The sequence below is a fragment of the Miniopterus schreibersii genome (genome assembly GCF_964146895.1).
Source record: "Miniopterus schreibersii genome assembly, chromosome: 10".
Lineage (NCBI taxonomy): Eukaryota > Metazoa > Chordata > Mammalia > Chiroptera > Miniopteridae > Miniopterus > Miniopterus schreibersii.
In genome coordinates, this window is record NC_138110.1 from 53,305,144 (window position 1) to 53,332,039 (window position 26,896).

General features: G+C 47.6%; 1 long non-coding RNA gene across 2 annotated transcripts; it reads left to right on the plus strand.

The window, feature by feature from the left end:
• The first annotated feature begins 1,040 nt into the window (after positions 1-1,040).
• Positions 1,041-13,760, plus strand: LOC308562955. 2 transcript variants are annotated; one of them, XR_013999704.1, is made up of 4 exons: positions 1,041-1,242; positions 8,950-9,035; positions 9,786-10,000; positions 10,377-13,760. It is a non-coding gene; the product is annotated as an uncharacterized lncRNA (long non-coding RNA). The 2 variants fall into 2 exon arrangements; XR_013999705.1 differs by lacking the exon at positions 10,377-13,760 and having other exon boundaries at positions 9,786-10,301.
• Positions 13,761-26,896: the final 13,136 nt, after the last annotated feature.

Below are 26,896 nucleotides of genomic sequence, written 5' to 3' on the forward strand. Positions count from 1 at the left end.
ATCGACGCTCTAACCACAGAACCAGCTAGAGCAGCCCTTCATTAAAAAATAAATTTTATAGGAGTTTATTTGAGCCAAACTAATGCCATATGCTCGGGATCAAGGTCTCAAATGCTCCTCAGCAGCCCTTCTTTCTCTGCTCCACCCCCTCAGCCGTCAGACCCCTGCTCGGCATACAACAGCTCCCAGGGGATAACAGGACCTGAGTTCACCTAGAGGCCCAACTCCTTCACGTTGCAGATGGAGAGACCAAGGCCTCGAGAAGGAAAGGAGGGGTGGCTTGTAGCATTGCCCTGGATGGCCAGGTGTTGGGGAGGGGTTGCTGCTGACCCAGCTGTGGGCAGGGCGCTCAAGCCTCTGGTGAGGACAGTGGCTAAGGGAGCTGCCACTGTGAACCACATCATTTTTTCTTTTAAGTTATAACAATGGCTAATGTTCCTAGAGAGAGTCTGTGCTAGGCCCAGAGTTAAGAACCTTTCCCTCTTCTGCGTTTTCAGATGACAAAACTGAGACTCTAAGAGGTGAAGTGACCTGCCTAAGGCCATGCAGATCATCACAAGATGGGCTGTGATTTGAGCTGGAGGCTAACTTCAGAGCTGAAGGCTTCAACCCCCACATGCTGCCTCCATCCTGGGTCCCACAAAAACTCCCAGGATTCTGGAGCACTGGGCTGGTGGGTCCACTGTCCCATTCCTGCCAGGAGCTCAGGGATCTGAGAAGCAAAGTAGCCTGTCCCTGGAACGAGCAAGTTCAGAGGCATCCTCCAGACCCTGGCTATCCTGGCTGCCTGGCACCTTCGCTTTCTCCAGGTGCTCACTACCCTGCTATCTCCTATCTCTCCTCCCCATCCACCACTTTCAGTGTGAGAACCAGGGACTTATCAAGACAAAGAACAAAAGTCGTGGGGGAAAGAAGCCAAGAGCCATCTCCACTCTGGGGTAGGGCCCTTCAGTTTTGCCCCTTTGAAATTTCAAATTCCAGTTTGTGGACAAAGTCCTAAGTTTCTCACAATATAGGTCCCCAACCACTGACCAAACTCCAGTCCAGGCAGCCAGCAGGCCTGGGGTTGCTTCCTTTGGCAGCTCCCAAGGTGTGGGGTGAAGAGGTCCTGGCCCAGGGGGTCTGTCAGGACATTCCTACAGCTCTATCCTGCCCCACAGGGACCCCTGCCTAGCACCTGAGAGGACAGCCCTCTTCCTGGAGCTGGGATCTGACACTTGCTGGCACTGACAGCAGATACAGGTAGGCACCCTCCCTGTTCTAAAATCTTTTCTCCTCCTAGACTCCGAAAACACTGCTTCTGCCACCCTCCTCACCCCGCGGTACAGGCCATGTTGACCTAACCTAATCATGGTCTCACAGAACTCTGGGGCTGGAAAGGGTGTCCCAGCCGACCCCCACATTTGGTGGATGTAGACACTGAACCCCCAGGGGGTGGCAGCTGGCTGCAGGTAGGGCCACAGACCCAGGGCCCCTCGTTAAACCCCAGAAGGTAGAAGAAACATGCTCAAGGCCACACAGCGGTAGTGGGGGAGCTTTGCCTTAACAAGAAGACCACAAGCTCTGGGAGGGCCCCTGTTATCCACCACGGCCCTCGAGGGCCCTGGCACTCCTCCTGCAGACCTGGGTGGCGGTGTGTTTGTTAACTCAGACTGACGGCCACTGGGTTGCCATGAGAGGAGGACGAGGGATCTTAGGTGCTGAAGGCCGGTGGGTTTGGGAGGAAACAACATTCATGTGGTTAACTGATAACTGAGCCCCATCCTTGGGCCTCCGGGAGCCTCCTTCCTCCCTGTCCTCAGCGTGATTAGGACGAACTTAGCTGCCTGCTAATCATTGCTGAGCCTGTTGATTTTGCCTTAAAAAATTAACTGGGCATGAGTTTGCGGTTTGCCTCACCCCTAACCCTGAAAAGGCCGGGGTGGGCAGGAGGCCGCCCGGGTTATGCAAGAGGCCGCCGGCCTCCCCACGCACATCCTCTGCCTGCCCTCCGAAGGGGAGGTTTTGCTTAAGAGTCAACAGTTTGCTAGTTCCCCCTGTTCTGGGTCCTGAGCAAATTTGCTCTGTTACCAAAGAGAGATAAAGGCAGCTGGGGGGAAGCTTTCCAAACAGGGATGCGAAGCGGCAGCTTTTGAGCTTGGGATTCGAGAATCCTGCAGTGTCAGAGCCAGGAGGGCCTGTAGGAGGAGGTGGCCCACGCCTTCCGAGGGTTCTGAGGTTCCCGGGGCCGAGGCGCTGTGCGCACAGGCCCCGCGTCGCCCGGGCCGGCCTCTCAGGTGTGCTGTTCCTTAGTCATTCATTCGAAAGGCTGAGCCAGCTACGGATAAAGAGAACTGGAGCACTGCTGGTCCAGACTCATCCCCTCTGTCACTGTACAGTTGGGGAGGCGGAGGCCAGCGCGGGGAAGGGGCCCGTGCAAGGACAGAAGGTCACCCCTGGAATCCTGGGCCTCCAGCTAGGGAAGACAGGCTCTCTGAGACTCGACGATGTATCCTGGGTGTGAGTGAGCAAGGTGGTATTTAAATGCCCTCCTCCACCATTCCCTCTCCCTCCAGGGCTGGCTGGGATTAGAGTGGTGCCTGAGAGCAACTGGAAGGCTAAGTCAGGGGAACTCACCTGGCTCTGTGTCCTGTGGGTCCTCAAGGAGCAGCCATGGGGGGCTCCGGGTTATGACCTGTTTAGCAGCGTCCTCTCTCTGCAGGCATCAGGCCATACAGAAAGACGCAGCGCTCTACCCCGACTCTCTCAGCCCCTCTGTGCCTCAGTTTCCTCACCTGTAAATTGGGAATAACAATCCCTAACTCGTTGGGTTGTCGTGAGAATGAAATGGACTGAGACACACGCAGTGATAACCATGCCGATGTTTATAACGCTATTTGGGGGGCTTTCCATATGTTAACTCATGAATCCTCACAACCTCTCTGTGAGGTAGACGATGTTTTTATCGCCCAGACCTGAGGCACAGAGAGGTTGAGTCATATGCTCAGGCTCACACAGCTTATAAGAAACAAGAGCTGGGACTCCAACCTGAAGAGCCTGGCTCCAGTGTGTGCTCCTAACCCTGAGGCTACCCTGCCCTTCCAGGGCTGGTACACAGCAAGTGCTCAGTGCAAGTTGTCCGGTCTGAGGATAAGAGAAGCTCCATCCCAAGACACATGCGGGCTTTATGCATGGGCTTCGGGGGCTGGAAGGTGGGAGAAGAAAGGCATGTCTCTGGGCTGGAGTGGTCAGGGATGGGTTCCTGGACAGAGAAAATGGTGAAAGGGCATGGAAGCTGCTGCGGCCAGAGAGCAAGGCATTGTGGGAGACGCAGGGTAGAGAGCATGGGCTGAAAATGGTCAGGAAGGGAGCCAGGAGGACTTGGGTCTGTGTGGGCAGGGCCTCCCCACAGCCCGTCTCCTGCCAGGTGGCTGGCTTGTGACTTCTGGGAGGAGGCTGTTGCTGTCCTGTTTATGTTTCTCCCTCCTGGTCACGATCCTGACTTTATCTGCAGAAGTGACCTTGGGAGTTAGATGGGGCCTCCCAGCCTCTGTGGGGCCTGGAGGGCGATGGAGAGCTTCTGCCCGGCCCAGGGCCTGCTCTTGGGGTGAGGGATGAACCCGCATCCCAGAAACCACCCTCGCTCTCCCTGCACCCTTGTTCTGAAGGGCCCCAGGAGGACACTGAAGTGAAGTGCTTGGGAGTCCTGAATCTCAGACCAGGTCACGGCATAGAGTTGTACAGGTTGCTCACTGCACAAAGGTCCTCTGGCTAAGGGGGCAAGTGGAGGTGGAAATCCAGTCCTTGTGCCACTTACCAAGCCAAGTGCCCGTGGGGATTTGCCTGCTCAGAGGGGGGACGCTTTTTACTTATTTTCACAAAGGCTCCATGTCAGCCCTGCCCCAGCTCTGTTTCCAGCCCCGGTATGACCTTGGGCAAGGTTATTTCCCTCCCTAGCCTTGGTTTCCCATTTGAAAGTTGTCGAGCATAAAGCAGAGATTCACCCCTGAGAGTTAATTAGAATTGCCTGAGGTCTTTAAAAAATACTGATGTCCAAGTGCCACCACACACCGATGATCAAATCTTGGGGAAGTGGTGGGTGGGTGAGAGGTATCAGTATTTTTTAGTTTCCAGGTGATTCTGATGTGCAGCCAAGATTGAGACCCACTGTAGGAGGGCTTGAAATTTGGAGCAGGAAAGGCCTAAATGTGCATCCAAGTTCTACAACTTACCAGTTGCAACTTCAGTGAGTCTCAGTTTGCCCATCTGTAAAATGGGAATGATGGCAGCTTCCTCACGGAGCCAGAATGCCAATTCCATGAGAGGATATTCAGAGAGTGCTTGGCACTGTGGCCGGCAAGTAGGAAGCTCCTGATCCTCGGTACCCATGACCATTATTTTGCTACTATCAAAATGAGATGGACTTAAAAGGAAAGGCCCAAGGATTCAGACTGGGAGTCGGGCTTTCTCTATTCCCTGAATGGAGTCCTAGTGCATGGGTCTCAACCTTGGCTGCACACCTGTCATCTTACTGAGCTGTGGGTAAGGATGACGATTATTTGATAGTTTACCTTACTTGTTAAAGTTTTTAAACTTATTTTTGAGTTGGTACCTTTACGTGGTTCAAAAATCAGAACAATGTGAAAGGTGCACTCTGAGAAGTCTTGCTTCCACCCCCGTGTCCTGTCCACCAGCCCACTCCCCTCTGCACATAGGTAACTGCTTCTCTTACTTTCCCATGCACCTTCCAAGTTTTCCTGCTGCAGACCGGGCAGCATGGAAGATCATACATTACCATTCCGCTCCTTACACTGTTCTGTATCTTGCTTGCTCGTTTAACAGCAGAGCCTGAAGATTTTTCCATAGCAGTTGTGAGCAAGCTTGGAGGAAGGAAGGGTTCTTGCCCCCTTCACAGGTGAGGAAACTGAGGCTCAGACTGCTGAGCCAATGGTATTTGAGCTATCTCTCCCTGGCTCCAGAGACAGTGTCTGTCCCCCTGCCCGATGTGGCCTTCCAGGAAGCCTGACAGCCTGCTTTGGAGCCTGGCCTAAATCTCTCCACGGCAGGCTGGCAGGAGTGGGATGGGGGTGGGCTGTCAGGGCCTCCACTGTATCTGGGCACCAAAGTCAGAGGGGCTAAAGCAGGAAAGAAAAATGTTCAAAGTCATCCAGATGGTGACCCAGTGAGGGGCTGTCCCCTGGATGGGACAGTTAGGGCCTGGTGGTCGTGGCCTCCAGCTGAGTAGAGCCTGCCAGGAACTCTCTGCCAGTCTCAGGCTATGCTGGTGGCAGGGGAGGGCAGAGGAGGGGATGCAGAGAGGGAAGGGAAACATGGCTAATAGAACAGGCCCAGGGGAAAGAAGACTGAGGGGACTCCCTTCCTGGAAGTCAAGGAGGAGGATTTGGAATTCAAGGCAGAAAGGACATTTTAAGCAAATGTTTTCTGCTCGGGCTAACTCAGGGCTCTCTCTGGATTCTTAAACTGCTTTGGTTTACTGACTCACTTTCCTGATCTGTGCCTCAGTTTCTCTGAAGCTAAAATGAAGATTAGGTAGCTGGTCTTTAGGTACCCTTGGACTCTTAAAAGACTCTGTGTGGCTCCCCTTTCCTTGCCGAGGAAATCTGCATCCTGATCAGAATGGGGTGAGCCCCTCAGGCCCTGGGCCTTCCTGGGGTGGGGGCTGCGAGTACAAGGTCTCTACGCTGCTCAAAATCTAGACTCCTCCCCTTGGTCCCATGTCTCTCTCCCACCCCCCAGTCCTCCTCTCCAGTTAGATGTGGAGTCGGGACCGTACCTGGTGGGTCCCAGGAGAAGCCCTGGCCCCAGTCTGACATCCTCCTGTTGGTGCTATGGGGTCCCGCACAGTGGGCAACCTCTTCACCCTTGAGGGAGCTCTCACTGCCACCCTGGCACCCAAGACCCTGCAAAGGCTGCCGGGCAGAGTTAATCTCTTAATACTGGTCACAATGAGATTTCCGGGATGGTGGGGGGTGATCACCATGGAAACTGCAGACCTGCCCAGGACCCATGCAAGGAATTAGCCACAGGGGTCAGCAAGGGGGCCTTAGAGACCCAACCCAAACAGGAATGGGCGACAGTGGGTCCTGCCCTGGCCCTCCCGTTGTCTCTCTGGAGAATGTATGGGATAAACCATACCTGTCATACTGCCTCAGTGTTCTCCTGTTAAACTGGACAGAAACATATTCCAAGGAGAACCCTGTCACCTTTCCGGGTCTTAGTTCCCTCGTTCTCCAACTGCGATGATAATCCTTAACTCAGAGGATTTTCTAGAAGAGTGCAGGCTTCAGAGTCTGCCAGGCCTGAATTTGAAGCTAAACCTTTTCCACTCAGACTATAACCCTAGGCCAGGCATTTCACTTCTCTGAGCTTCAGTTTCCTCATCTATACAATGGGCACAATCAAGATTGTGTCTGACTGGTGAGTACTGATGCTCAGTGAATGTGAGTCTCCTCACCTCTTTCTGAGCCTTGTCTACACTGCACAGCGGCCCCCCACCCCCAGCCACCTGCAGAATCCCAAAACCCCTGCCTTGACTCTGGCCTTTGTACCTGCCAGGCCTTCTGCCCAGAGCAGCTGTCACACCTCTTTTTCCAAATCCCATCCTCTAAGTCCCATCTTAGTCGTCTCTCTCAGGGCAGCCCTGTTGGCCTGGGCAGGGTCGGGGCTCCTCCTCTGTGCTCCCACAGTCCCAGTGCTTTATGTCATTGGAGCTTAATCCAGTGGTGGCTACTGGTGATTTGTCTGCCTCTTCCTGGTTCACCCTTACATCCCCAGGACCCAGCTGCAACTCAATATGATGAGTAAATGAAGGGAGGAAGGAATTTGTCCAGCCAACCTTTCAACATTTATTCTGCATCTTCCATGTGTACTGTTGTGGGTGATTGAGCAAATAAAAATACAGGATGCCCGATTAAATTGAATTTCAAATAAACAATGAATAATTATTTTAGTATAAGTATGTACCAAATAAAGTGTGAGGCATACTTATACTTAAAATACTTTTGTTGTTCATCCTCAAGTTCCAATGTAACTGGGTGTTCTGTATTGGATCTGGCCACCCTATACCCTCCCTCACAGAGCTTTCCTTTGGGTGGGGAGGCATAGTAGAAACAGACAGTAAGCAAGCAATTAAATAAAAAAAGAGGAGAATTTCAAATACTGGATGTTACAGCGCCTGGGGACAGTGAGGAGCATCTCCGAGCTAGTGGCCTTTATCCTCATGGGACAGTTCTAAGCTCCAGTGAGACACTACTTTGTAAAAGTCCTTTCAGGACCTTAAAGGACACTGTGGAGGGCGTTAAACTTGAGAGAGGGGCTCAGAGGCAGGCAGAGGGGGCAGCAGAGGGAGGGGGGCTGCTGAGTCTCACTTAACAAGACTCCACAGTTTTGTAATTTGGTTCTGAGCCTTCGCAAACCTTCACGAACTCGCAGCCCCACCCCTCGGTCAGCCAATGCCCTCTGCGGGGCTGAGAGCCAGAGGAAGGGGCCATAGGTGCCGCGCAGAGAAGCGTGGCCACAGGCCCCACGGCTGCCCTGGGGCGCCGCGCACAGCCTAAGGGCGCCGCGCTTTGAGCTTCTTGGGCTCCTCCTAGTGGCCAACACAGGAACTGGCCCTTAGAAACTTGTAAGTAACCACAGGGGCTCCGCCAATCACAGCGAAGGTTGCATTACGATCCCACCAATCACAGGCCCAGAAGGACTACTCTCCAAACTCAGCGCAACACGGGTCAAAACGACTCTCCGGGTTTAGCTGGGAGCAAGCGAGCTTCGCCCAGTCACACAGCACCAGCTGGCCGCTGCACCCTAAGAACGCCAGACGTCAGAACCGGTTCCCCTGTATGACCAACACCCGACTGCGACGTGCAGGTGTCTTTAAAGAGGGTCCCAGGTTTTGTGCTGGCTCCGTGTGCTCGTTTGCATTCAGGGGTGTTTATATATCTTAATATTTCATGATATTACTATTATAAAAGTCAGTGTGTGGGTCCACACACTAGCTTTGTAAAGTAGGACAATTCACTTCCCCTCCTTAGTCTTAAAAAGAGAATATTAATAATAATGCCTGTGTTAATTGTCATATTCCGTCATCCTGCCCCCATCTCAGTTATTCAAGCCCAAATCTTGGAGGACACAATCTTTGTGTCCCTCCTCCCATCCTTCCGAACTAATCAGAAACCCAGTTCTTGCCACCTCCAAAAGTATCTCACCTTTTCGTCATCTTTTCATCTCCACCACAGCCAGGCCTGCCCACATCACCACCATCTCTCCAGGTCCATAAAAGTCTGTTCACTTCTCTTTTCTTCCACTCTGGGTCCCCTACCTACTCTTCACCCAGGGGCCATAGATGATCCTGTACAGACAGGTTGGAGCAGGCCCCTCCCTTAAACTTTTACAGTTTCCTACGCATTTATAACAAAACTCATAAAATTCAAAACTCCCATGGACTGTGAGGCCTACCTAACCTTGTTTCTATATCCCTACATCTCCAACCCAATTTCATTTCACTCACCCTGCCCCCAGCGGCTGCAGCCACACTAGTCTTTTGTGTGTTTTTTTTAAGTTTTTCTTTCCTGCTTCAGGGCCTTTGTACATCTACCCCAACCCCCTTAAGGAGATGATTCTTATCTGCTGTATTCCTCAGGGTGCACCCCACATCTTGAGCAGTTTAAAATTAAATGCATAATAGGTGCTTAATAGATATTTGTTGGATGAATGACTGAAAAGATATTTGAGGAGAAGCCGATATAATTAATGTACATGAGGTGCTTGGTACATACTATGTTTTCAATGAAAAGGATTCTATGCTATAGTAGAATATTTGGAAAGTGAAATAAAGAGAGAAGATTAAAAGTTATATGTGCCCCTTCATTTGGAAGGGTTCAACTCTCGTTAACCAGGGTTTCTTGACCTTGGCACTATTGACATTTTAGGCTAAATCATTCTTCATTGCAGGGGCTGGACTGTCCTGTGCATTGTAGGATGCTTTGCAGCATCTCTGGCCTCTACCCACTCGATGCCAGCAACATTCATTCCCCAAGGTATGGTGACCGAAATTATCTCGAGACATTGTCATATGTCCTTTGGGGTTCAAAATAAACCCTGATTGAGAATCACTGTGTTAGACCTCTAGACTTACAGGAAATTTTCTTCCCCAAATTCAGTCTGTCTTGATTTTCAGTGTCCATAAGAATCATTTGTGGTCATTATTAAAAATTTAGATGCCTCAGATCCGACCTCAAGGCTCCAGGGTCATTGGTGGGCCCAGACATCAGATGTTTAATGAGCTTCTAGTTGCTTCTGATGCATGGAACCCTCAGAATCCACTTTGAAAACTCCTCCAGGAAGCCTCCCTGATAACCAGATAACCAAGCCCTGGATGAGGCTCCCTTCTCCCTTGAACCCAATACTTGAATTTCTCTCCTTTCCAATTACCCATCCCTGGATATCTCTTCAAAGTAGTGACAGAACTAAATCCTAGCTCAGCCAAAGCCCAAACCGCCTCATTTAACTTCAGGGAAGGAGTGAAAGCTGACCACAGAGCTCAGCTGACCCTGCTTATGAAATAACAGCACCCCAACCAAAAGGAACCCTGAGGTGCTGCCTGGGAGAGGCATCAGCTTAACGGAATGGTAGTGTCAGTCTGTCTTCTCCCTTCCCTGACAACAGGTGCTGGGACAGAAGGACCCAATGAGTCATGACTTGGTCTACCTTTCTAGACCCATCTTTCAGGCTCTCCTACTCATGGCCTCTGTGAGCTGTTCTGAACTATTCCACTTCTCTCTTTTCAGGCCCAGGGCAGGATTACACTTTCTTGCCTCCTTTGACGTTAGATGTGTCCATGTGACTTGTCTTGGCCAATGAAATGTGAACAGAAACAATCTGTGTCACACCTGGGCGGAAGGTTTGAGAGCCAGTGCTGGGGTTGCTGGTGGAAGTAAGTATAGATGCGGAGTCGCCAGGACGAGAGGAGCCCCCTGCCAACCCCCGCCAACCTGGACCGTAAGTGAGCAGCAAACAGCCGCGGGGTTAGCCAGAGACGTGTGCTCATTTCCCTCACTGCGTGCAGCCTCACCTGCCTTTATGAGCGCAGTCTTTCCAAACCTCACCGATATTCCTGTGACCATTACAGTCTGTCGTATCTGAAAACCACTTATGCTTTCAACACTTTTCTTAGCATCAACCCACTTATTTTAACTTAGATTTATTTTAGAAGGAAATGTTATTACTAGCAAATGAAACACCACTATCATAAGTAGAAAGCAGAGGGAAAAGAAACAATGAAATAAACTATTATATTAAATCCTGACTTAATACTGTTGCCTTTCAAAGCCTCTGGGATCCTTGATCTGCTCTCTTTGTGGTTTTTTTAAAGAAAGGAGGCCCCTAAGGTTGTGTCAATCCTTTGGGCTCCAGAAAGGGGGCTGAGGTTGTCAGGTGTTTGGAGGCAGCACGGTATTGAGGCTGAGAGCACAAATTCTGGAACCTCACTTTCTGGGCTTGAATTCTGGTTCTGCCTTGAACTAGCTGTGTGACCTTGGGTGAGTTACTTAACTGCTCTGTTACGCTGCAAAATTGGGATGATGGTGTGGATGTCACTGGGTTGCTGTGGGGATTGTTTGTGTTAATATACGGAAAGAACTGTGCTGGCACATAGTATTATCCAGATGTTAGTTAGAAAGCAATGGCAGGATCAAGATCCAGATGGACTTGGAGAAATGATTGAACTCAGTGAAGAGGAAAGAAAAATCCTTTGCATTGATTAAAAATAAGCCACCTGAACAGTGTGGATGGGGAGGGTTGCTTTAGCAGCAGAAGACGTGACAAAGTTCGAGAGGTTTTCTTTGGCAGCAGCTGCCAAACCTCTAACCCACTCACACGTGCCGTTAGTGGGATGGAGGGCTCAGGTCAAAGGGGCTAAGGAGCCCTGTATTCTTCCCTGAAAGGACCACACCAGGACCATTGTGCTTGGTGTCAATTTTAATAGGAACACTTAAAATTTCCCTAGGATGGGACAGGTGAGAAAGCCATGCCCTTTGGAGAATAACTGAGGATCCAGAAGAGTTCTGAGCTGTCCACTGGCGAAGGGGAGGGGGCAGTGCAGTTGAGTGGTCAAAGCCACTGCCTTTGAAACTTCTGTGGCACCATGTACATAACTGTTTGACCTGGTGAAAATTTTAACTTTAAGCCTTATTTGCTTCATCTGCAAAATAGGAATTAATAATAGGGCCTCTTCGTAGATTGCTTTGTGGAGTGCATGTGATAAATCTTATAAACCCGGCATGTAGTTGCCCACCACGTAGTTGTGTTACTTACTGAATCCAAAGGACTTTCCTTTGAAAGAGTGCTGACCTATTCTTACAGCCCCAGAGGACAAACCCGCACCAACGAATGGATGCTACAAGGAAGGAGGTTTGTGCTCAAAATGCAGACAATTTTTCTACCAGACACAATGGTTCTACCAGGGGAAAAGCAGCTTTATTAGGTAGTGAGTGTCCTGTCACTGGGACACTCACTACTTAATATCAAGCCCAAGATAAATGTCAGGGAGGATGGTGACAAGATTCCAGTAGTGGATCAGAGGTTGAATTATAAATTCGCTCACCTGATTTTTTAAAAATTCTTTTTAAATGTGGCTACTAGAGATAGATAAGTGGAACAATACAGAGAGCCTAGAAACAGATCTACGTATATTTGTAAACGGGAGACAAAAGCAATGGCACTACATATCAGTCAAGGAAGGATGTCATACTTAACAAATGGTGCTTGGCCAATTGTTTATCCATATGAAAAAATATAATGGCATCTCTAATTCAAGCCGTACGCAAAATCAGTTCTTATGGAATAAAGACCTAAATATGAAAAATAAAAATAAAACTTATAGAAAATATTTAGCATAATATCTTTATGATATCAGGCCCTGCAAAACTGTATAGACAAGATACAAAAAGTACAAACCATAATGGAAACAATTCTTAAATGTACTGACCTTCTTTATCATTTAGCCAAAATAACTACATTACAGTTGTAAACTTCTATACAACAAAAGATTCTCTAAAGAGAGTGAAAAGACAAGCTACAGACTGATCAAAGGAATTTTCCACAAATGTAACTGAAAAGAGATTTGTATCAAGAATAAATAACTCCTTCAAATTGATAAGAAAAGGTAAACAGCACAGTAGGAAAATCAGCTAAGGATATGAACGAGCGGAATCTCAGAGGAAACACAAATGACAAGAGCCTGTCCAGCTGACCGACGTGTTAGCGTGAGCGATTTACCAACATCTCACCCGGCAGACACCCAGCGCCTGGGACCCAGAAATTCAGCTCCTGCGCCTCATCCTAGAGAAGCTCTCACCGCAAGTCTAAGAACATTCTCCGCAGCATTGTTTCCACTGGCAACAAGCTCCATTGTCAAAAACCGGAATAAAGATACTCGGGATAGTCATACACATTTTAAATGAGTGACCCAGTGCCACTCGATTCAGCACCGGAAGATCCCAAAAGCTATTATGGGTAAATAAAAGGAAGTTGCTGAAGGACACGTGCAACTTACCATTTGAATACATTTTCCAGATATGCAAAATAATATTACAAATTGGTTATGCAGCCATGTATAGTAAATGTATGAAAACATGTCTGGAAGTGATAAACACCAAATGTTGACAGTGGTCACCTCAGAAGGATGGCAGGGCGATGGGCTCAGGGAGGGCGCAGCACCTTCACTCTAAATGTAATGTTTCATTTCTCATTGAAACAAAATATGAACCCCGTGAAAATATGGTCACGCAGTGGGACTTGACAAAACTGAGAGATGGTACATCAGTGTCCACAGTATTATTTTGTATACTCTTCTGCATATTTGTAATAGTTTTTCCTTTGGGGGGAAAAAAGAGATTAAGGAAAACAGTTACTGTCTTTCTATATACCAGTGACAGACAAACTGGAACTATAATTTGTGAAATCATACTATTTAACATATCTATAAAGTTCTTTAAAAAAAAATCTAACTCTGGCCGGTGTGGTTAAGTGGTTAGTGTTGGCCGGAGCACCGAAGGGTCACAGGTTCAATTCAGGGTCCCGGTCAGGGCTCGTGGGGGAGGCAACCAATAGATGTGCCTCTCTCATATCGATGTCTCTCCCCCACACTCTAAAAAGTAATGGAAAAATATCCCCAGGTGAGGATTAACAAAAAATGAAAAATGAGATTAAAAACTAGCACTATATCTAAGTCCAGCGTTTCTCTTTGGGGGCAGGCGAGCTTAAATGGGTGTTAACGTTTTTCAAGGGTCTCTGTGACGCACTGATGTGGGCACACTGCAGGCCTCTCTTGAAGTGCCCAAGGCACTGTCCTGTGTTAAGGCTCTGAGTTCTCCACTAACGAAATTTGTACAGCTTTCTTTAATCCAGCATTTTTCAAACGTCTAACAGTAGAATCCTTGTCTGAGTGGCCTTGCCCTGGGAAAGGCTGACCTAATGACCTCCAAGCTCCCTTCCAGTTCTCACAGTCACCATTCTGGTTTTGGCTCTGCCACGAACCGTCTGTATGACTTTGGCCAAATCACCTTTCCTCTTGGGGCCTCGGTTTATTAAGATATTAGGTGGGTGTGTGAAGTTTAGACTTTAAGATGTCTTACCTGTTTTCAGTTCTAAAACCCCATGTTGGAGCCCAGAGTTAGGAAGACATTTCCACTTATTCTTCCTCTCTCAACTTTTTATTATTTAACTAAAAGTAGGTTCATGGTAGAAGAAGTGCAAAAATGCACAGAAGCAAAATAAAAAAGAAATTTACTCCACATGCCACTGTGGCCCTTTTTCAAAAAGGTATGATGTTAGCCAGACTTTACGGAGCACTTACGTGCGAAGCACTGTGCTAAGTTAGGTCTAGTCTTCTCCCTATTTTACAGAAGAGGAGACTGAGGGTCAGAGAGGTCAGGTCACCTGGGCAAGGGCATACAGCTTGCATGACTCTAACCCAAGTCTTCCTGACTCTTCAACACATGTTCTCAGCCACTACCATATAAAGCCTCCCCATTTGAAGGGGATCTTCATCACTGGAGCCATTCCCCCCTCCCCCCCTTACCTAAATTCTTCAGGATTCTCTCCTCTCCCCAGAGAAGCTGTGGACATTACCTCCTCTAAAAACAGTCAGTGCCTTTGCTATAGAAGGACCTGTGTCCCTCCCCCAAACACAGTCCACCTTATCTCTAGAAAAACTATGACTTTGCCCTGGGGAAGGGGGAAAAAATAAGCCTTTCCCCACCCCAACTCCACCCCTCAAATCACTGGATTTGGGGTAAATTCAGCAGGCTGGAGATAGAAGAATGGTATGTATTTAAGTTTCACATAGACTATTGTTTTACGTGAATGTCTGATAAAGAAAACACAATGGCTGCAAGATGGGGGCTGGGAGGTGAGAGTTCCTGAGTGGAGAATTCTAGAAGACAGCCTGGGGTTCTGAAGCCTGGGTCTTCCTGACAGACAGGCAGGCAACCAGGGTGGGGACACAAGAGATAAATGTGGGGCAGGGAAAAGATCCAGCCAGGGACCCCATCCCAAGAGGTTTGGCTAGGACTGGCCTATTGAGAATGGGAAATGGGAGCAGGATGCATTAGCGATGAGCTTGGTCACTGCTATAGAATCCAAGGGGCCAGGGCAGCCCTGTCCAACAGAACTATAATATGAGCCACGTACGTATTTTAAATGTTTTAGTAGTCACATTAAAAAATAGTAAATCTATGGACTAGATTGCACTCACAAATAATGAGCTTCCCCTTGGTCTTAGCAATCAGGTTTCCACAGTCAAGTGCCCTCGGTAACAGAAATAAGTGGATGGGGTATAAGCACATTTCACACTCTCTATAAGAAAAACGACACAGCAAACACAATGTTCTGTTCAATATAACTTCAGTGTAGGAATACTAAGGAGTGGTGGGGCCTGTGGCAAATCAGAGAAAGCTCTGGTGGATTTTTGCCTCATGGGTGTGGGGAATCAGTATTACTAGAACATCCTTTTTTTTTTTTTAAGAAGCTGGCAGGATTTTTAAAAGTAGCCAATTCAAATTTTATTTAAAAACAACTGGGTAGGCCAGATCTCAACCTCTGATCTCCTTCAAAACCTTGACCATGCCCTGGCCAGTGTGGCTCAGTTAGTTGGGCATCATTCCATGTACCAGGAGGGAGGTTGCCGGTTTGATTCCCAATCAAGGGGACATGCCCGGGTCGTGGCTCCATCCCCAGTAGGAGCATGCAGGAAGCAGCTGATTGATGTTTCTCTCTCCCTCTCCCCCTCTCCCTTCCTCTCTTTCTAAAAATCAATAAACTATTCTAAAAACAAACAAACAAATAAAACCTTGACCATGTTTTACAGAGGAGGAAACTGAGGTTCAGAGTGGTTAAATATTTTCCCAACTCACAGCAAAGACAAAGAACTAGGTCTCCAGGTCATTTCTGCTATGTCTGCTAATAACCAACATTGATTTTTCACTAATCCTATTGAGAATTTACTAGGTGCCAGGTTCTGTGCTGAACATACGACACCATGAAGGAGATACCGTTTATGATGATGCCAGATTTAGACAGGGGAAGCCCGGGCTCAGAAAGGTGGAGTAAATTGCCTAAGATGACACTATGGGGCTTGAACCAGGGTCTGTGTTTCATTACAAGACTCTAGAAGCGCCCCCCCTGGCTACACTCCCTCCCACCTCACCACGCTGAAGAAGAGCCTCAGAGGCCGAGGCTCTCCCTGTAGGGCTCCTCGAAGGCCTGGGGCTGCGGGGGACAGCGCCTGCACCTCCACACTTCCTTTAACCCCACCGCCTCCACTGTTTCGTTCCTTCTGGAGGAAGGAATTGGCTTCCAGATAAGATTTTGTTTGAAGAAAGAATGCCACTGCCTTTTTTCTTTTAAGTTTGAAAACCACTGATTGGCCCAGGGTCCCTTGGTTTACAGGGGAGGAAACTGAGGCCCAGAGGCGGCAAGTACCTGCTGTCCCTCTGGGAGTCAGCTCCAGAGCCAGGACTAGAACTGGATCCTGGAGGTGCAGCCTGGACGCTGGCCCTGCTTGGGAAGCTGCCCACTGGGTGTGCCAGGGCCTCCCTCGGCTCCTCTGGCCTCTCTCCAGGAAGGGCCAACTGCTCTGTCTCACCGTTTCCCGGGCCCTTCCTCACGCCTGTTTGGATAACTTTTTCACCCCTTCCTTCTCAAGCTCCCCCTGAGGTGTGGCTGCCTCCGCTGCGTGTCCCAGGGAATCCTGGCGCCTGGGCAGTGTGGCAGCCCAGGCTTGGCCGGCCCCTCGGCAGACAGTTCTCAAACAGCGGCTGTCTGGGCAGAGGGAGGCCTGTTTACCCAGGGCAGGGCACAGGCAGGGGCTGCAGCTTCGTCCCCATGCCACTGGCCCATCCAGCCACTCAGCACACTGACTCGGCTCTCCCCATCTGTATTTGCTCATTCCACAAATATTTGTGGAGCACCTACTGTGTGCCAAGAATGGTTCTGAGAGATGAGGGTATAGCAAGACAGCCAGACCCCCTGCTGTAATGGAACATACCCCATAGTGGAGGAGAAACCAATGATGAGCAGATCAAGGAGTGCCCCAGACTCCGCTGCTGTAGAGGACAAGAGGAGTGATAGTGATGGGTGGAGGTGGCTCAGCCTTAGGTCGGGCGGCCAAGGAAGGCCACTCTGAGTGAGGAGCATTGGAGCTGAGACCCAACCTGAGAGGAAATCAGTTATGGGAAGATCTGGAGAAAGGCTGTCCCTGGCAGGGGGCATGGCAAGTGCAAAGGCCCTGGGGCAGGAATGTGCTTGGCATAATTGAAGGATAATAAAAAGACCAGTGTGGCTGAAATGGAGTGAGCAAAAGGGAGAAAGATAGGCGAGGCCAACAGAAAGGCAGACAGAATCGGTTTCCATGGGGTCTTTTAGGTCAGGAAAAAGAGCTTGGGTTTTCTGTTCAGTGTGACACAAGCTTCTGGGAGGTGTTCGGCAGGAATTTTAAACATGATTGTATCCTGAATTTCTCCTCTAACTTTAACTCGGCTTTTTTCCCTCTGTGGCTTTCTGTCCCATGACTCTTATTTTCAGGTATACTTGAGAGTGTTTGAAATAGCGTTTAATTACTCCCTTCACCTTTTCAATTTAAAATTTTTTTCAAAAATCTTATCAACGCTATATAGGTACACAACTGAAAAAAATCAAATACTTCTACAAAGCGGCCACTATATAGCAGTAGTTGCTGGCCCACTCTTTCCCGAACCTGATTCGTACCACCCAGAGGCAACTGCTTGCAACTATTTTTAGCTGTTTTTCCCCCCTCCCATTTTCCTCTGTATTTCTAGATATCATTGTTATGCTGCTACTTCTTGACTTTTCAGTCTTAGATATAATTTGTTCATTTGCTAATAGGAAAGGTCCTATAAATTATATCCAATTTGGAGATAAGTCAATATTCATTGTTTTCATTTGCATAACTATGTCACTATCATTACTGTAATTCACAGCTGATGTCATCTGGGCATGAACCGGAAGGCCTTTCCCTGTGTTATCTCAGTTCATCTTCACACTAACACTATAAGGTAGGTGTTGGTCAACATAATAATACTGACACTTTACACTCAGTGAAACCGTTTGCAGTTTGCAGAAGACTCTTGCAACCATCCCTTGATCTGCAGAGCTATCCTGAGAGGTAAGCAGAACTGGCATTATTAACCCCATTTTTAGAGAAGGACATGGTGCCCAGAATGATAAAGGAAACTCCACCTATCACAGTGGGGTGTGGTGGTTAAAATAAAACCTAGTTTCCAGTTCCGTGTGAAGGAGACAATTCTTCTATCTTATAGTTGGGGATGGCTTGTTGCATCTGTTAATATTGCCCTTACTAATACAATGCCTGGGTTTAAATCCTAGCTCTGCCTCTTGTAGGCTGTGTGGTTTGCGGTAGGTTATTTAACCTCTCTGAGCCTTTGTTACCTCTTCTGAGAAACAGGTATGATGGCCTACCTCAATGAGCAGTTGTGAGGTAAAAGGAGGTAATTTTTATAAAGTGTTTAGAATAGTACCTAGCCCATGGTAAGAACTGTATAAGTGATCAAGTAAACCAGAGGTAGGAAATAAATGAGCCAGGACCCATAGCTGGGCCTTCTGTTGCCAAGTTCAGTGTCTGACCCCAAAGCATCAAACACTTATGTTCCTCTTTATGATTTTTACCATATCGACCTATTTATTACCTATACTTTATTTACCTGTAATTATTTACTTGATATTTTTCTTTCTTTTGAAGATATACATTAATTTTTAAGAGGATATCTAATATTAATGCTTTAATAAGCTAGTTATAAACTTTTCTAGCACACAGTAAAATAAATTCAGTATGATTTAAAAGGGTTTGTCCATACACAACCTAAACCGGCCCCTGTGCCATGTGGATGCACCAAAGGACAGGCATGCTATTTTTAAGCCTATAAAGAACTTGTGGAAACATTCTGTCCAGCAGCTTTTAAATCATTTTGGTCATGACCCTTAGTAAGTAACACATTTTATATCACATACTTTATATTCAGTGGCAATAACTGTGGTAGTCAAAAGAATACAAACTCTGGAGCCTGATGGCCTGGGTTGGAACCTCAGCGTTGTCTCTTAATGCCTATGTCACTTTCACTAAGTGACTCAACCTCTGTGCCTTCATTTTCTCATTGATAAAATGGGACTGACAATAATAGTACCTACCTCACAGGTCATTGTGCAGATAAAGAGTTAATATGTGTAAAACCCTAGTCAGTGTTCTATAATTTCTGCTATTGTCACAACCCCTGGCACATCCATAAACATACAGAAATGAAACAAAAGCTGCACACGTGCAAAATTTACTCTTATTACATGATATGCACTATGTTTTCTATTCTATTTTACTTCATTAAAAAATATGTCCATCTTTGTGAAATTTCATTAATCTATTTTTTGTTTATAACTCATGCTCATTTCTGATGAACATTATACTTCCATAAAAATATTTTAAAGTAGTATCTTTTTATTCGAAGAAAAGACAAAAAATGAAAAGAAACTGGTCAGTTATGTGAATAGCAAATGTGCTAAAATTATTTTGTCCAGCACAGTGAGGGCACATTAACAGATTTGAATCTCTAATAGCTTGGATGCTGCTGATCTGTAATTTCTTATGAAGACTGTTGAACTGCACTATCTGCCTAAAACAAAATATATGTGATTCAACGGTTTAAAAAAAATAATATTGTAATATTGAAGCAAGAGTCAGCAAACTGCAACCCCTGAGCCAAATCTGGCCAACTGCCTGTTTTTGTAAATAAAGTTTTATTGGAACACAGTCACATCTACTCATTTATTTATTGCCTATAGCTGCGTTTGTGCTATAAGAGCAGAGCTGAGTAGTTGCCACAGATCCCATCTGGCCTGCAAAGCCTAAAATATTTACTATCTGGTCTTTTATAGAAAAAGTTTACCAACCCCTATATTAAAGTCACAATTCAAAACTCTTAAGCTTAAATTAAGGCTTATTCTGTTTATATCTTATTTTACACTATTTATTAGTTTCGCAAATTTTAACAATTACATTTTCCCCAACATTTTACTTTGAGAAATGTCAAACCTGTATCCTTCACCAAGATTCACCAATTGGTAACATTCTGTCACAATTGCCTTATTGCTACATATCTATGCACTTTTTAATTGAAATACTTGTTGTAAAAGTTGCATATTCGCATCTGTTATACATATCTGACTCTGGGTGTGTGCGCGTGTGCGTGCACGCACATGACCCCATGGCAGAAGCGATCAACTGTACACCAACAAATTCATGCTCCCGCTTCCATAGTTTAGAGCTGTTCCTGGAAAACAGCTGCCTGCGAGGGACCACATGTCCCAGAACCCTCTTCACTCGGCCAAGGCCATGTGACTAGTTCTCACCAACAGAATGTGAGTAGAAGTGATAAATGTCACCTGGGCCAGGGTCACTTCTGGGATCCCTGGGTCACTCTGTGACAGAGGTAAATAAACTTGTAACTTACCTTTTTGGGGGGGTTGTTCACTGCATCAGCTAGTATGGCTCTAACTAATACAACCCAGTAAATTGTGTGACCCATTGAAGGGTCAAGATGTCAGTTTGAAACACACCGGTGTGGTCCTCTGCTTCTCTGAACATTTTTGAACCGTGGATCCTTTCATCAAATGTCTCATTTAGAAGTCAAAATGGAGCTTCTCTGGTTGGAGCATCTTTACTGACTCCTCCAGTAAATATTGTGTGATGGTCACTGAGCCTGGCACGTGCCTCCGTTTCTCAGGAGGGGAGGCGAGAGCCGGCAGAGGGCTAGAGTGAGGCCACAAACGGCTGCCTGGGCCCAAAGCCATTTCTCAGCGCAGGTCTGTTCCCTCCATCTCCACGCCTTCCACTTGCTCCCCAAATGCCCAGCTCATGGACCGGACCCTGAGAACAGACCCCAGGCATCTGAGGGCATCTGAGGGCTTGGAACTAAGCTTTGTCCTGACTCTCCAGCTAGACAGTTGCATCCTGGAACCAGTTACATATCCCTCATTCTGTTTGTTCCATAATAGCTACATAGTGCCTACTACACAGTAAGCGTTCAGTCCCTTTCATACAGTATGAATAATAGCAACAATAATAATAATAAGTTAAAATTTACGTAGCACTTTCTATGTGCCAGATGCTTAGCACTTTACAGATATTAACCTAATTTATTTCTCACAACCCTAAGAAGTGGATATTATTATCGGCCCATTAGACAGATGGAGAAACAGGCACAGAAATTAAGTAATTGACCCAATGCCACACAGCTAGTAGATGGCAACTTGAGGCCAGGCAGTCTGACTCCTGCGTCTGAGCTGCTAACCAGGCTCTGATAAAGCCCTTCGGATGCGACTGTAAGAGGTAACAGTATAGGGAAAAGAATGAAGGTTTGCTATGAACAGGTTTTATTCACTTATTTGCTGTGTGATGCAAGGAAACTCCTTTAACAACCCTGAATCTCAATTTACCTGATTATAAAATGGGGATAATACTTCCCACCTTGATGGGTCATTGCAAAGATCAAATAGACAAAACATATAAAGTAGCCAGCATCCTGCTCGTAAGGGTTAAATGGAAACAAATTATTACTTCTTCTCAGGCCACCCTTATGCTGGAGGCACGTGAGTCAGGAAAAAATGAAAGGCATAGTTCCTGCACTTAAGCATCTCATAATCTTTTTTTTTTTTGACAGATAGAGAGAGGGAGAGAAACATCAACTAGCTGTTCCACCCATTTATGCGTTCACTGGTTGAGTTTTGCATGTGAATCGAGACCGGGTATGGAACCTGCAACCTTGGCTCATAGGGACAATGCTCTAACCAGCTGAACCCTACCTGGCCAGGGCGCATCTCATAATCTTTTTAGGAACAAGCTAAGTCATTCATGAAACAATCAGAAAAGCCCCAAAATACTCTCAATAAGGATGGAATTCGTTTCGGTCAAACGTAAGTAAAATCAGTGCAGTTTATGGCGAGGCTCTGGGCCTCTGCCTGTGCTGTTCCTCCTCCCTCTCTTCCCGTTTCAGCGTAGATATCAGTCCACTGCTTCAGAGTCTAAGGTCTCTGACCCCTTTCCCAACTCATGAGTCCCCTTGTGTCCCCAGTGTCCTATTCATCCATATCATGGCGCCCTGTCTTTGACTGCTGCTGGTTTGCCTGTCTGCCCCACCACACTGGGCACCCTGCAGGGTCTGAAGCCACGTTTTATTCTCTGCATTCCCCAGTGCCCAGCAGAACACCTTGCACACCAGAAGCCCCAGTAGTTGTTTGAAGAAATAAACAAGTGAACAATGAATTGGTGGATGCAGAAGCCTTCCAGAGAGACAAGGGGCACTCAGGGTATCCATAGCCTCCCTCTGTAAAATGAGACAAAATAAGGCAATGGTTTCCAAACTGCAGCTGACCCAATAGCCAAAATCACATAAGGAACTTCACAAAAAATTAAAGATTCCCGGAGGTCATCTCAGGAGATTCTGATCCACCAGATCTGAAGTGGAGCCCCCAAATATGTCAGTTTTTAAGTCTCCCATATGCAGCCAGGTTTGTGACCCATTGAACCAAAGGGGGTCAAACTAAAACTGAGGTAGGATGGTGCGATGATGGGGACAGAGAGAAAGGGGGAAGGGGTGGGCGAGACTATATTTTGGGAATGAGGGGTGAGAACAGCGTGCCTGATACCCAACACAATCCCATAACCCTCTAGTATCTGGGGTCCTACCCAACTTTGGGCCCATCAACCCTTCAGGACAAAGCACTTTATAGTTTATGATACCTTTTTTCCTTCATTAGCTCATGGAATCCTCACAACAACCAAGGTTCATTTGACAGATGAAGATGGAGGATCAGATTGCTTAAGTAAAGTGCCCACCATTGTACAGCTTTAAGTGGGAGGACCACTTAACCAAACTGCCTCTGACAACAGCCTCTGATATGTCCTGAGGCTGATGCCATTGGTCAAAGGAACTAGGCCTACGTACCCGGGAAAAATCAGGCTCATCTAGCACTTAGAAGCAGATATAATGCCCTTATAGAGGATTATTGATTAGTGGCCAAATCACTCCATCTCCTTACTTGTCCTCTTCTGAGCACTTACAGGTACTGCTATCCCAGCCCAGCCCAACCCATCTCATCCATCCACCCATCCATCCATCCATCCATCCATCCATCCATCCATCCATCCATCCATCCATCCACCCAACCACCCATCCACCCATCTATCCATTCATCCAACCATCCATCCACCCACCCATCAATCCAGTTACTTATTCATCCACTTATCACATCCACACACATATCTCTCCATCCATCCCATCCATCTACCACCCACCATACCCGCCCATCTTCCCAATTACTCATTAATCCTTTGGTCCCATCCATCCATCAATCTATCTCTCCATTCCATTCCGTTTCATTCTGTTCCATTTCATTCTATTCCATCCATCAATCCACCAACACATCACATCTGTCTACCTATCTACCCACCCAGATATCCATCCATCCATCCATCCATCCATCCATCCATCCATCCATCCATCCATCCATCCATCTGTCCATTTTCCCATTTATTCATTCATTCAATAATATAGACTCCATCGAAGTCTACATGGGGCCAGTACCTGTGGTAGCCAGGAGGATAACAAGAAGGACCAGACAAATACAGACCTTGTCCTCAAGGGGTTTTGAGACGCTTACAAAAATGACAAACTTCCAAAGGGGCAAAATATATGCTCAAGGGAAGCTTGTTGAAATAAAAACAGGGTAAGAAAATAACAAAACCAGGAGTCAGGTTAGCACACAGATATGCACACCATAGCATCTTATCCGCACAATTGTTAAGATTAGCCCCAAACTTGGTCCTGGGCTATATCCTGGCACCCAAAGGAAATACTACAACCCAAGAGTCACAGTATACTAAATCATGGTGAGCACTACCCAGCAGCGATTCCTGTTTCCTTACAACACAGTGGTACATTTGGAAATGTCTGGAGACATTTTCAGTTGGCACAACTGACAGGGAGGTATGCTACAAGCATCTAGTAAGTTGAAGTCAGGAATGCTGCTGGACAACTATTATGAGAATAAATAAAGTAACAGACATAGAACATCCATCCATCCATCCATCCATCCATCCATCCATCCATCCATCCAATCATCCAACCAATATTTCTTGAATACCTGCCATGTGATGAGCAATGCACAGAGGCTGGATGAAGGGACGTAAGTGGACATCCTACACAGTGGAAGGACCTGGGATACAGTGAGAGGTTGACAGGCATATTATCACATTACCCTTTGGGGGGAACTCTCTGGGGCTTCTGTTCATGCCTAGCTTGGGCTTGTGGCCTGGAGCTCTCCTTCTCCAGGAACTGACTGGCCACAGTGAGTCTTCCTCTGGCGACAGGGTTAACCAAGTCTTGCGACCATGTTTTAACCTGGCATGAGGCACTTACCGCATGTCCAACCCTTTAGCTATACAACCTCTTCTAATCGCACCGCCCTCTGTGAAATTGTCCTGTTGTTCTCTCCTCTTTTCAGAGAGGAAGTAGATTCAGAGGGGAAGTGGCAGGTAGGTCCCCAGGCTGTCTGATCCTTCAGCTTCTGCTCTCTCCCCTGCATCACAACTACTGCTTGATGGTAGATCAACGTAAGATCTCCTGGACCACTCAGGAGGCCAGGCCCTGATTCCTTGAGGACATCTGTCCTCAGCTAATGAGTACATTAAATACTGCTTATTGAGTCCTTACCATGTGTGTGATGCCAAGGGCTTACGCTCTTGCTTTCCTTTAGTTACCCAAGCAGACCCTAAGATACTCTAGCTCAACCTCAGAGAAAAGACGACCAACGCACAGAAATGTTGAATAATATGTCTAGTCACAGAGCTACAGCTGAGATCTACTGGATTCCAGAGGCCAAGCTCTGTGTACACGTGTGATTTAAGTTGGTTTATAAAAGGCACCTAATTTTTAAAAATCCAAAATGTGCACACACACAAAAAATAAAACAGACATTCTCTTGGATCTCCCTCCTCAGAAATAAAACTCTGTTCCCAGGCTTTTTGTGTCCTTCCACTAATTTTCAATGCAAATATAAACGTGTGTACATATATATGCGCATATCCGTTTTGTTATCAGAAATGTAAAGTGCTATACCCAGCTCTTCAGCTTACTTTTTTACTATATATAACTTGGAGGTCCTTCCCTCTCTGCCCACAGATCTGCATTATTTTCCAACAATGGGATAGCATTCCATCCTAAAGAAACATCATAATTTTCCCTTCCTCTACTGTCCGACATTTGGGTTACTCCCAATTTTGGAGCGTCCACGTGCACCCCCACCTCCCACCCACCCCCACTCCCCCTCCCAGCAGGAGACCCCCAGCAATCAGCAACACCCACCTCCCTCACCTTGCATCTAAGTTGCACACACCGGCGTGAGATCATCCTCATTTTCCAGTGCCCCACACTGTGCTTTCTTTATACCACTTCCCCTTGCTGAATTATCCAGAGCTGATGGCCCTCATCAGAGTGGCCGGCCACCTCCCCACTTGGGTCCCATCCCGCCTTGACCATGACCCAGCTGGACAACCCTGCCCAGCAAGGCTCTCCGTGGGCTTTAGTTTGTCCTTGAGGCAAAGTGGCGATGATGCTTCTAGCCCCACCCCTGTGAAGTTTTGGGAGAAGCCCTGGGATGCAGACCCAGGAGAGCGGTCCCTCGGGGCAGGAAACGGCCCAGCCGCCCGCTGGGGCTGCTGCGGCCCCTCCCAGCGCTCCCCGACCCAGCGGGCCGGCCCGGTTGGAAGCTTAGGGAAGCAAGTCACACACCTGCCCGGGCTGCCCGCCTCCTGAAGGAGCCCTCGCCTTCAGAGGGTCTCTGGTGCCCCCGGAAACACACAGGGGGCGTCCTCTGGTTTCCCAAACTAACCACGACCCCGCCTGGTGCAGTCCTCCCCCAGTGCCAGCCGCGGGCCCCACTCACCGTAGGGACTCTCCACCGGGGCCCCGAGGGGCGTGTTCACACTGACCATGGCCGAGCCCACCCGGCCCGGGGCCCCACGCAGCGCGGCAGTGGGAGCCAGTCCACCAGGAAGGCCGGAGTGCAGCCAGCTGCCAGCACCCGCTTATCTTATTGATTCTTCTAATCACCCAATGTGGGTGGACACGTTAAAGAGTAACCAGTCACTTAGGGAACCTGCGGCTGGGGACTGTCACTGTGGTCATGGCGACCGCGACCTGGTGAGGCGGGGGGTCCACTTGGGCCCAGTCCTGCACTCTGGGCTTGGGAACACCTGAAGCCAGAAGTAGGGGACACCAGCTCCCCCCACCCCCAACTTGAGGGAAGGGACTGGCTAGCAGGGGATGGGGGAGGTGAGAGTCCAACCTGGGTTGGGTTTTATGACTCCACAGAATGGGTGTGGCAGGAGGTGGAGGGAGGGGCGGGGGAGGGAAGGAGGCGGGTGGAGTGCATGTGTTAAGCACCTCCTGGATGCTAGGAGATGCATATAGGCATTGCCGCATTTAAATCAAGCCTTGATGAGGAAATTGAAGCCCAGAGAGAAGTTGCTTGCTTGGAGCATCAGTTGGTACATAGATGGGTTGGAATTACAACTTCCCTGCATCGAATATATATTTATTGAGCACCTACTGTATCTGTTAGATTCCCTGCACCCATGGGACCTGTGGGCTAATGGAGAAGGTGGGCATTAATCAGATAATATTAATTATATTACTGCAAACTGATGAATGCTTTCAGGGATGGAGAAACAGATCTGGCTCCAGGCCTACAGACCAGACATTCTGCCAACCCCTTCCACTGATCCATTGGTCTCCTTCCCCATTTAAAAAGTAGCCTACTGCTGAAATCTGCATTCTGGTCCCTGAATGCAGGGCCATCCTGCCTATTAGCTCTCTTGCATATTACACACCTGCCACTGGGCTTTTGGGGAATAGTCCCATTTCTGTTGTCCCAATGTTGGGTCTTGGGGCCTGATTTGGGATTTTGAAATCAAGGTCTTCGTCATGTTAGAGAGAGGCCCAATGAGAAGCTGTGAAACTTGGGGCTCAGAAGAATCAGAGCATCCAGTTCCACCACTATCTTGCTGTATGGTTTTTGGTAAATGATGTCAGTTCCCTATAGTAATAACTGTCTCAGGCATTGCTCCGCTCCTAAGATAGCTAATTGATACATTCCTCTCTGTCCATAGTCTCTTTTTTCCAGTGTTCTTGCTCAGCCACCTCAAGGGAACCTCTGTTCCCTTGGATACGGGCTGTTTCCACTCCTTTATCCCTTCTATTTCCTCCCTACCTGTCTCACCTTCCTGTCTTCTTTCCCTCTTGCCCACTTTAAAGCC